This window comes from Globicephala melas, chromosome 3 (assembly GCF_963455315.2).
Source record: "Globicephala melas chromosome 3, mGloMel1.2, whole genome shotgun sequence".
Lineage (NCBI taxonomy): Eukaryota > Metazoa > Chordata > Mammalia > Artiodactyla > Delphinidae > Globicephala > Globicephala melas.
In genome coordinates this window covers 99,080,730-99,093,437 of record NC_083316.1, presented here as the reverse complement: position 1 = coordinate 99,093,437, position 12,708 = coordinate 99,080,730, and the positions used below count along the sequence as shown (strand labels likewise).

General features: G+C 36.4%; 1 protein-coding gene across 3 annotated transcripts in view; it reads right to left on the bottom strand.

Annotated features, from left to right (window-relative positions):
• Positions 1-3,458: 3,458 nt before the first annotated feature.
• The window catches only part of PRR16 (proline rich 16), a 269,792-nt gene continuing 260,542 nt past the window's right edge, over positions 3,459-12,708 (bottom strand). For 2 of the 3 annotated variants that reach the window (XR_009563286.2, XR_009563289.2), the window contains one exon: positions 3,459-4,708. The gene's annotated coding sequence lies outside the window, so the exon portion shown is untranslated. Of the gene's footprint in view, positions 4,709-10,295; positions 10,567-12,708 lie in introns of those variants that run through there. The other variant, XM_060295449.2, reaches the window with a different exon arrangement.

The following is a 12,708-nucleotide window of genomic DNA, read 5'->3' as shown; positions in this document are numbered from 1 at the left end:
GAGATCCACTGGATATAGGGTCTGGGCATACCATATAACTTTCTTCATAGAATTTAGTACAGTTGTATTTTTTGTTAACTGGTGAAATTACATGTTTAATGTATTTCTCTCCAACTAGATTATAAAGTCCATCAGAATAGGATCTGTAACCTGTTTCTTCCTACTGCCCAAGACAGTTCATGTTCCAGAGTGGGCACTCAGTAAATAAAGAGAATTATCTTACCCATGTCAATAAACCTGATAATTTCGTGAATTGGGGCCAGCAAGGAGAGAGGTGCATGTAAATAACACACCTGTATTCTAAAATCAAATGTAAGAAAGCAGAGATTAACTTCACTGGCATTCTAAGTTCTAAAAATATGTATAAGTATAATAGTACTTCTCAATGGGAACTGAATATTGTTTAATAGATTTTGCAAAAGTAATACTGAATTATGAAGATAGCAAAGCTATCCTCTTAAAGAGGATGAAAGAAGATCCAGTGATGGACAAGTGAAATTACTCGAAAAGTAAATGTAGTTAAAGTGGAAGAGAATAAATAAACTAAATCCAAGGAAAATTTTAGACTTTTTTTCTGGTCTGTGCCCCACCTTCCCTAGCCTCACTCCAACTCCCTTTATAAATTACTACGAGTTACCCTGCTGAATAGCAGGCCTGATAATGTCACAACTTTGCAAAATCTTTTGGACACTCTCCACAGACTACAGTAGATATAGTACTGCTTATTGCTAAGAATACTCATAAAATGAAGAACTGTAATTTTTTTATCATTCATTCTTGATGGATTTTGTTGTTAGATGTTTGGAGAACAGTTGACTTTCCTGTTTATGAACTTAAATAATTCACAGCTTGAAGCAATCAGCATGGGTTTTAAAAGAATCTAAATGAGTCCAGGTATCCATACTTCAATGCCTCACATCCCACCGGAACCTGCAAGTTGATTCCTAGCTGAGTTATTTTCATGTACAATGTCTTAATTTTAATGGGTTCAAATCATGCGTAACAAACTAATTTTCTTCATCACGTTACAGGATACTCTAAGTACTACCAAGAGAGATTGCAGAGAGTAAATCAGTTTAAGTGTGAAGAACAATATACTGGGAATTTGGTTTCAGATCATAGTTTGGGAATAAACCTAAAGACCTATTTTAATTTGTTGAACATAATTTGTTTGTGGGGTTTCCAGTATAAGATGGTGACTTAGGAGGATCTTGGACTCATCTCTTTCCACAAACACACCGAATCTGTAGCTACATATTGAAAAATTTCCTCTGAAGAAAACCTAAAAACCGAGCAACTCATTTGCACCAGGCTAATGAGAGGGAGCCCACAGTGAAGCGGGTGGGAGAGGAGGGAACACAGTGTTCACCATAAACCCCACATGCAGTGCAGAGACCCACAGTCTGGAAGCAACTCAACCATGAGCTCCCTGAGGAGCAAAGGGTTTGAACCCCGCATTGAGCACCTCAACTTTTAAGACTTGTGCCTGAGAAACGAGGCCCCAAAACATCTAGCTTTGAAAACGATGACCGCGAGACCCACAAACTGAGGAACGCTCTTAAAGTGCTGACTCACCTGCCCCAGGGCGCCCAACGCAGAGGCAGCCGATCCAGAAGCTCGGAGACTTTTAAGTGAATGAGGCTTAAAGCATCGGCCTAGGGAGCAGGCATCTAAATTCACATCCCGGCCCGCTGGCAGGCGCCATCTGCGTTGGTTTTTTCCCCCAGCAGGAGCCACTTATATGCTCCGCCCCTGGCTCCTTTTAACCGGCAGACTCCATCTTTTTTTTTTTTCTCCCCAATTCTAAGCCTTTTTTTCCTTTCTTTTCTGCCTGTGGGCGCCGTCTATACACTGCGCCTCTGCCTCCCTCCAGAGCACCAGTATCTCTCTGAGGAGAGGTTTTACACGTCTAGTGCCCTCGGTTTGGGGGGCTGCTGCTCAGGGAACGCCCCTTAATTGCCTGGCTCTGGAGGCTGGGGGACTTGTGATCCTGGGCCCTATGGGACTGTAACAATCAGAGAGTCATTTCTTGTCAGACCTCACCCCCAGGGCACTGCACAAAGACCAGACTGAAACACACCCCCAGTCTTTCTGAGAAAGGGGCCTACTTACTTGTCCTGGAGCTTCAGCTTGAGGCGCAGGCTTCTGGTCCGGCACACAGTTTAGGGGTCTAGGAAGGGCCTGGGGGTAGGTGGGTGGGTATAGAGGCTGGTACTTGCAGCCTTTTCTCTTTCCTTCCCCCTCACTCCATCTCACTGGTGTGTCCCAGAAAGGAGTTTATTGTCTCCTTGTCTGACAACCCAATGTTTGCGGCTGCTGCCAGGGAACACTTCTACATTGCCTGGCTCTGGTGGCCAGTAGGGCTTGTGCTTATGGGTCCCACAGGACTTGAACCAAGGGAGAACAAGTCCTTAAAGGGCTACTCCCCCGCCTCCAACCCAGGCACAGCAAGAGGAAACAGACCCAGGAGATCAGTCTTTCTATGAAAGAAACCTGTTAACTGATTAGCATAGCTGCAGCCTGAGGGTCTCTAATTAAAACACTCATCAAAAGGCTGAGTGCATCTTTTCCAAAGACCTCAGAGGGCTGGCACTATCTTCCTGCTCTCCCCTGGCCACACTCCAGAGCATCACAAACATAACTATAGTTAATACTACTCTATTGCATATTTGAAAGTTGCTAGGAGAAGGGGTATTGAAAGTTCTCATCACAAGAAAAAAAATGTGTAACTGTGTTTGCTGACAAATGTGACCTGGACTTTTCGTGGTAACTATTTTGCAATATATACAAATATCAAGTCATTACATTTGTACATCTGAAATTAACATAATGGTGTCAATTATACTCCAGTTAAGAAAAGCATAATTTGTTGGAGCTGGGCACTACTTACTGGTGGTAGCAATGACCATAAATACAGGCTCCAGCTGATGAGTCTCAAGTAAGGGTGAGAACTTTGTGGGCACTCAATAAGCCCTTGTTGACTGAGAATTCTGTTTTTGCTCCAGTAGGATTGCCTAGTCTTTTTTATATACACTGATGGAAGTTCTCAGCAGATCTCTGGGTGAGACTGAAGACTCATTAGGTATGATTAATGGCCTAAAAAAAAAAAATCTAATCTTTATCTTTTAGAGCAGATTTCCAAGAAGGAAACTTAGAGGAAATTCTTATTGATATAATACTCAAATTTTCTGTTTTGAATGTCCCCAATATATTAAAACTAACTGCAGATACTTAGCATAACTAGAATATTAAAATAACTCTTGACAAGAAGGTTCTAGTGAAAAATATATCACTTCTTCTTCAGAGTTTAAGGAATAGAAAGCACAATTTTATACCACAAAAATATTTGAAATTCAGTCTTCCATTAGTTCTGAATTAGTATGATAAAAGCTTGCCAATGACCAAAGAAAATGTCTTCCAGATAATGAAAACCAAATCAAATAAGCAACTACAAATAATACAAACAACACATTTATTTAGAAAAATAAACTGAAAATGCTGTTTGTCTAGTACATTTTCCCATGAAGCATAGATAAATGGCTATAAAAATCTCTTATGTCAAATACAAATTACAAATGGTTTTGTTAATTAAGAGAACAAATAGATGTTCAACACAGATGTTTAGTGTACAGTTCACTGTATTTGACTTCTTGGCTGTTAATGATATAAAATGATCCTCACTAAAAAAACCTTTTGATCCCTTTTTCATTCATTTGACCACACTGATTTTTTTTCATTATTATTTTGTAGTTGTTCTTTAATCTGAGACAAGTCCATTTTTTATTAGATAACTGATTTTTTATAGAAGAAAGAGAAATCAATGACTGGAGAATTCTTAAATGTTTCCTTTTTTGGACTCCTGCAAGAAACTTTGTTGTGGTCTCAAAACTCATGGGACCATCTGTGCAAATAACAGCACACAGCATTACCCTGAATGGAAGTGACAGTGCAAATAGTAGAAGTTCATTGAGAAGTAATCAGCAAGAACTGACCCCTCCTCTCTCAACCAATATGGGGTGAAGGATTGAATGCAGAAAATTTTCAAGCAATTGACAATACTCTTATTCCGTTATGGCTTTGAATGTGTACAGAAGATGGCAAACGTCCTCTTTGCAAACAGCAACATTCTGTTCTAATACTGTTCATTGCTGCAGTGTTCCTTCATTTGTTCAGTTTTGTTTATTTGTTTTGTTTTTGTCTACATATTTTGAAATGCTGAGTAGTTCTGGCTACAGATACCTATTTCTATACTTCCACCTTCCCAAATGATAAATTATAATTTACTGGCTGAATTACTGAATATAAATTTTTTGGTGTTCACATCTGGGACTAATTTCAATGGTAAAATAAGATGGATTTTTTTGTTTGCTTTTTGGTTTTTTGTAGGTTTGCTTCTTTAGTCCTTTTCATCTTTTTTTTTTTTTTTTTAATCTTCTTGGTAATATCTGAGTAAAGAGATTTAAGGCTGTGGCTTTTTTTGCCCCCAGGGCTCTGCTCATGGCTGTCAGACTAGAGGCAGATGGTTTTATGTAGACCATATCAGTGATCATTTGTGCTCCAAGTTGAGGGGTTTGCTGCTCCAAGATGGACAGATTTCTGGTTACTTCAAAATTAGATCTGGCCTCAAGAAGTCATAATGATGAATCTGAAGTGACAAAAATGAACTGACATGCCTCCAAATAAAGGTATTCCTTCCAACCTGAAGGAGCTGTTAGAAAAAAGAAAACAAAAGACAAAATATCAGTTTAAACAGCAAGTATAGTTTAACAAAAACACATAAAAACTAAGAATGAAGAAATCATTTGTTAATAGTATGCATAATTTAAAATCCTGTGAATTATCAACAATTTTACTTTAAATGTATAAACATATTTTAAACATATATTCCATTTAAATTTTATATATAAAAAAACTTTGATAACTTAGTCATCAAAATTTAGTAGTAGCATGCTTATATTTCAAATGAAAGATCTTCTCTTATCTCTGACAGTTTTTAAAACTTCAGATAAATTTGTCCATTTATAAATATGCCAAGTTTTCAAAATATTTCATAAATTTTGACTATAAACTTTTAAATATTTATCACCCTCAAAAAAGTTATCAAGAAATCATAATTATTAAGGTAGACCCTTCATTTTAAAAACAAAGGAAAAGTATTTTCAAAACATTTTACCTAATGTAATGTTTCATTGCAATTTATATAGTCTACATGTATTATCAAATTGCCAAAAAGACACCATTTTCCATGATGCAGCAAAAGTGCTCGAGAATTAGTCTTCTTTTACTTTATGCTTATCTGCAATACTTTCAAATTAGCACCTTAAAATAACTTATATCCACATTTGTAATTAATGAATACATTTTTCTGAAAACAATAGGAAATGAAACCTAGCCATAATTTTCACTCTGCCCACCTGACATCAAACATGCTTAGCACAAGTCAGCTCTACCCACCACCAGTCCCTCCCATCAGAAACTTACACAAGCCTCTTAGATAGCCTCATCCACCAGAGGGCAGACAGCAGAAGCAGGAAGAACTACAATCCTGCAGCCTGTGGAACAAAAACCACATTCACAGAAAGATAGACAAGATGAAAAGGCAGAGGGCTATGTACCAGATGAAGAAACAAGATAAAACCACAGAAAGACAACTAAATGAAGTGGAGATAGGTGACCTTTCAGAAAAAGAATTCAGAATAATGACAGTAAAGATGATCCAGGACCTCAGAAAAACAATGGAGGCAAAGATTGAGAAGATGCAAGAAATGTTTAACAAAGACCTAGAAGAATTAAAGAACATACAAACAGAGATGAACAATACAAAAGCTGAAATGAAAACTACACTAGAAGGAATCAATAGCAGAATAACTGAGGCAGAAGGACGGATGGATAAGTGACCTGGAAGACAGAATGGTGGAATTCACTGCTGTGGAACAGACTAAAGAAAAGAGAATGAGAAAAAATGAAGACAGCCTAAGAGACCTCTGGGACAACATTAAATGCAACAACATCCACATTATAGGGGTCCCAGAAGGAGAAGAGAGAGAGAAAGGACGAGAGAAAATATTTCAGGAGATTATACTTGAAAACTTCCCTAACATGGGAAAGGAAATAGCCACCCAAGTCCAGGAAGCACAGAGAGTCCCATACAGGATAAACACAAGGAGAAACACACCCAGACACACAATAATCAAATTGGCAAAAATTAAAGACAAAGAAAAATTATTGAAAGCAACAAGGGAAAAATGACAAATAACATACAAGGGAACTCCCATAAGGATAACAGCTGATTTCTCAGCAGAAACTCTACAATCCAGAAAGGAGTGGCATGGTATACTTAAAGAGATGAAAGGGAAGAATCTACAACCAAGATTACTCTAACCTGCAAGGATCTCATTCAGATTTGACAGAGAAATCAAAAGCTTTACAGACAAGCAAAAGCTAAGAGAATTCAGCACCACCAAACCAGCTCTACAACAAATGCTAAAGGAACTTCTCTAAGTGGAAGACACAAGAGAAGAAAAGGACCTACAAAAACAAACCCAAAACAATTAAGAAAATGGTCATAGGACACACATATCAATAATTACCTTAAACGTGAATGGATTAAATGCTCCAACCAAAATATACAGGCTTGCTGAATGGATATAAGAACAAGACCCATATATATGCTGTCTACAAGAGACCCACTTCAGACCTAGGGACACATACAGACTGAAAGTGAGGGGATGGAAAAAGATATTCTATGCCAATGGAAATCAAAAGAAATGTGGAGTAGCAATACTCAGATTAGATAAAATAGACTATTAAAAAAAGAATGACAAGAGACAAGGAAGGACACTACATAATGATCAAGGGAAGATAAAACAATTATAAATATATATGCACCCAACATAGGAGCACCTCAATACATAAGGCAACTGCTAACAGCTATAAAAGAGGAAATCGACAGTAACACAATAATAGTGGGGGACATTAACACCTCACTTACACCAATGGACAGATCATCCAAAACGAAAATAAATAAGGAAACACAAGCTTTAAATGACACAATAGACCAGATAGATTTAATTGATATTTATAGGACATTCCATCCAAAAACAGCAGATTACACTTTCTTCTCAAGTAAGCATGGAACATTCTCCAGGATAGATCACATCTTGGGTCAGAAATCAAGCCTCAGTAAATTTAAGAAAACTGAAATCATATCAAGCATCTTTTCTGACCATAACGCTATGAGACTAGAAATGAATTACAGGGAAAAAAACGTAAAGAACACAAACACATGGAGGCTAAACAATACATTACTAAATAACCAAGAGATAACTGAGGAAATCAAAGAGGAAATCAAAAAAAACCTAGAGACAGATGACAATGAAAACATGATGATCCAAAACCTATGGGATGCAGCAAAAGCAGTTAAAAGAGGTAGGTTTATAGCAATACAATCCTACCTTAAGAAACAAGAAACATCTCAAATAAACAACCTAACCTTACACCTAAAGCAATTAGAGAAAGAAGAACAAAAAAACCCAAAGTTAGCAGAAAGAAAGAAATCATAAAGATCAGGTCAGAAATAAATGAAAAAGATATGAAATAAACAATAGCAAAGATGAATTAAACTAAAAGCTGGTTCTTTGAGAAGATAAACAAAATTAACAAACCATTAGCCAGACATATCAGGAGAAATAGGGAGAAGTCTCAAATCAATAGAATTAGAAATGAAAAAGAAGAAGTAACAAATGACACTGCAGAAATACAAAGGATCATGAGAGATTACCAGAAGCAACTACATGCCAATAAAATGGACAACCTGGAAAATATGGATAAATTCTTAGAAATGCACAACCTTCCAAGACTGAACCAGGAAGAAATTTAAAAAATGAACAGACCAATCACAAGCACTGAAATTGAAAGTGTGATTAAAAATCTTCCAAGAAACAAAAGCCCAGGACCAGATGGCTTCACAGGCGAATTCTATCAAACATTTAGAGAAGAGTTAACACCCATCCTTCTCAAACTCTTCCATAATATAGCAGAGAGAGGAACACTCCCAAACACATTCTATGAGGCCACCATCACCCTGATACCAAAACCAGAAAAAGATGTCACAAAGAAAGAAAACTACAGGCCAATATCACTGATGAACATAGATGCAAAAATCCTCAACAAAATACTACCAAACAGAATCCAACAGCACATTAAAAGGATCATACATTTTGATCAAGTGGGGTTTATCCCAGGAAAGCAAGGATTCTTCAACATACGCAAATTAATCAAGGTGATACACCATATTAACAAATTGAAGGGAAAAAAACATATGATCATCTCAATCAATGCAGAGAAATATTTTGACAAAATTCAACACCCATTTATGATAAAACCCCTCCAGAAAGTACGCATAGATGGAACTTTCCTCAACACAATAAAGGCCACATATGACAAGCCCAGAGCCAACATCGTCCTCAATGGTGAAAAACTGAAAACATTTCCACTAAGATCAGGAAAAAGACAAGGTTGCCCACTCTCACCATTATTATTCAACATAGTTTTGGAAGTTTTAGCCACAGCAATCAGAGAAGAAAAAGAAATAAAATGAATCCAAATCAGAAAAGAAGTATAACTTACTGTTTGCAGATGACATGATAGTATACATAGAGAATCCTAAAGATGTTACCAGAAAACAACTAGAGCTAATCAATGAATTTGGTAAAGTAGCAGGATACAAAATTAATTCCCAGAAACCTCTTACATTCGTATACACTTATGATGAAAAATCTGAAAGTGAAATTAATAAAACACTCCCATTTACCATTGCAACAAAAAGAATAAAATATCTAGGAATAAACCTACCTAAGGAGACAAAAGAACTGTATGCAGAAAATTATAAGACACTGATGAAAGAAATTAAAGATGATACAAATAGATGGAGAGATATACCATGTTCTTGGATTGGAAGAATCAACATTGTGAAAATGACTCTACTACCCATAGCAATCTACAGATTCAATGAAATCCCTATCAACTTACCACTGGCATTTTTCACAGAACTAAAACAAAAATTTTAATAATTTGTGTGAAAACAGAAAAGACCTTAAATAGCCAAAGCAATTCTGAGAAAGAGAAACGGAGCTGGAGGAATCAGGCTCCCTGACTTCAGACTATATTACAAAGCTACAGTAATCAAGACAGTATGGTTCTGGCATAAAAACAGAAAGATAGATCAATGGAACAGGATAGAAAGCCCAGAAATAAACCCACACACATATGGTCACCTTTCTTTGATAAAGGAGGCAAGAATATACAGTGGAGAAAAGACAGCCTCTTCAGTAAGTGGTGCTGGGAAAACTGGACAGCTACATGCAAAAGAATAAAATTAGAACACTCCCTAACACCATACACAAAAATAAACTCAAAATGGATTAAAGACCTAAATGTAAGGCCAGACACTATCCAACTCTTAGAGGAAAACATAGGCAGAACACTCTATGACATAAATCACAGCAAGATCCTTTTTGACCCACGTCCTAGAGAAATGGAAATAAAAACAAAAATAAACAAATGGGACCTAATGAAACTTCAAAGCTTTTGCACAGCAAATGAAACCATAAACAAGACAAAATCACAACCCTCAGAATGGGAGAAAACATTTGCAAATGAAGCAACTGACAAAGGATTAATCTCCAAAATTTACAAGCAGCTCATGCAGCTCAGTATCAAAAAAACCAAACAGCACAATCCAAAAATGGGCAGAAGACCTAAATAGACATTTTTCCAAAGAAGATATACCGATTGCCAACAAACACATGAAAGAATGCTCAGTATCATTAATCATTAGAGAAATGCAAATCAAAACTACAATGAGATATCTCACACCAGTCAGAATGGCCATTATAAAAAATCTACAAACAATAAATGCTGGAGATGGTGTGGAGAAAAGGGAACCCTCTTGCCCCGTTGGTGGGAATATAAATTGATACAGCCACTATGGAGAACAGTATGGAGCTTCCTTAAAAAATTACAAATAGAAGTACCATATGACCCAGCAATCCCACTACTGGGCATATACCCTGAGAAAACCGTAATTCAAAAAGAGTCACGTACCACAGTGTTCTTTGCAGCACTATTTACAATAGCCAGGACATGGAAGCAACCTAAGTGTCCATCAACAGATGAATGGATAAAGAAGATGTGGCACATATATACAATGGAATATTACTCAGCCATAAAAAGAAACGAAACTGAGTTATTTGTAGTGAGGTGGATGGACCTAGAGTCTGTCATACAGAGTGAAGTATGTCAGAAAGAGAAAAACAAATACCGTATGCTAACACATATATATGGAATCTAAAAAAAAAAAAATGGTCATGAAGAACCTAGGGCCAGACAGGAATAAAGATGCAGACCTACTAGATAATGGACTTGAGGATATGGGGTGGAGTAAGTGTAAGCTGTTACAAAGTAAGAGAGTGGCATGTACATATATACACTACCAAATGTAAAATAGAAAGCTAGTGTGAAGCAGCTGCATAGCACAGGGAGATCCGCTTGGTGCTTTGTGACCACCTAGAGGGGTGGGATAAGGAGGGTAGGAGGGAGACAGAAGAGGGAAGAGATATGGGGACATATGTATACGTATAACTGATTCACTTTGTTATAAAGCAGAAACTAACACAACTTTGTAAAGCCATTATACCCCAATAAAGACGTTAAAAAATTGAAAAAAAAATTTAGTAGAACCAAAAAAAATATGATACAAATGAACTTATTTACAAAGCAGAAACAGATTTACAGATATCAAAAACAAACTTGTTACAAAAGGGGAAACGTTGAGGTGAGGGATAAATCAGGAACTTGAGATTAACATACACACACTACTGTATATAAGATAGATAACTAACAATGACCTACTGTATAGCACAGGGAACTCTACTCAATATTCTGTGATAACCTATATGAGAAAAGAATCTGAAAAAGAATGAATATATGTATATGTATAAGTGAATCACTTTGCTGTACACCTGAAACTAACACAATATTTCAAATCAACCATACTCCAGTAAATTTTTTTTAAAAATGGAATAGACATTAGTATGTACCTCCTAGAATTGATGAAGAAAATAAATGAGAACATAGTTAAAAATGATTTTACAATGTTTACATATTTCCTTTTTACAAAGAGAGTCATTGAACCAACACATTTTTGGAATAGATAATTCCACAGGAGAACTGCCATCATTATGTGCCCCATCTCCCACTGGCGGAGGACGCCACAGTAGTGGATTCATCAGGAAATAAAACCAGAGTCAAAATAAGTTCCTTGCTCTCTTCCTTTATTAACAATATCAGCATTGGCCATTTTGGTAACCAAAGGGTTATACTTTCTAATATGTAATTACTTTAGGACAAAAAATTGCATGGTAAAAAATACAGAAGTGTAAACAAATGCTAAAAGAACCAATTTAGAAAAAGTCAGCAGGATACAGTCTTTTTCTATGAACATAGAAAAGCACACTAAATGAGGATATTCACTTCATAATCTGAGGAAGTGGGGGGGGGTGGATTCAACTATGAAACGTGGATGTTTAGTTACCCTGCCTCCCCTTAGTCTTCACTAATGGTGTTCAGAGGATAGTTTTGTTTTTGTGTTTTTGTTTTATTTTGTTTCTGAAAAATCTCTGCTTTCATAATGTTTTCATTAGCCTAGGCTAAACAGCAATTTTACTCATGCTAATGATTGTGAATTGTTTTCTCTAAAGCCAAAAGTATTTTAAAACCCCCTTCTTCCTAAATCCCTTTTCTCCTGCCCCTCCTTTGAATTTCCTTTTTTATTCACTGACATGCTGCTTGGGGAAACAGTTGCAGCCAGATTGGAGAGCACTGTGAAATGAATGGCTGTGATATTTATCCCTCCTTTTGGCAAAACTCCTTTTTGTAACTGCATTAAAGCCTGCAGAATCTAATGTTAACACGTGCACATTTTACTGAGTTCCACTGGAAATGAGGCATGCTGGAAAAATAGCATGATTTTTTCATGGTGGAACGAAACTATCTTCAATCAAAACAAAATTAAAATGCTAACATTGCTACCTCCTCCTTGCTTAAACATTCTGTCAAATCACATTCATTTTAGGTTTTTAATTTATTACATGAAACAAGTGATGCCAATACTTCCCCCTCTAATATCCACTGATGTTTTTCAACAATTAAATTGTCTAGACAAGTAATAAAATGTTGCTCTTATCTTTATGGAATGACATTTCTTTCTTCTGGCTTTTAAATAAATGATAGGATGCCTTCTGTGAAACAGCAAGTGGGAGTTTATGGGTTGCATTTTTATTAACCTAATATAATCAGTTAACTAGTCTTCTTTCCCCAAGCAAAGGTAGGGTTAGAAGTCAAGGACAGGGAGGTTAGACATTACAAATCTGCTGAATAAAGCAATTTTATAGTCCTTTTAAGTCTGAAAAGGAAATCAGAAGTCTCTTGAGTTATTAACATCTCTGAAGTTACTAGACTATGAAAAACCTCTAGTTGCCCATGCCCACGGATTATTTCTAGTTTCCATTTCTTTTTTAAAACATGGTACTCAAAAGGAATTAGAAGTAAAGCAAAATAAAATATATTCTACTTAAATGTTATTTTTCTTCTTCCAAAATGCTTTGCTTTTTAGGCACACATGACTGAATAATATAAGCTCAAGGATGG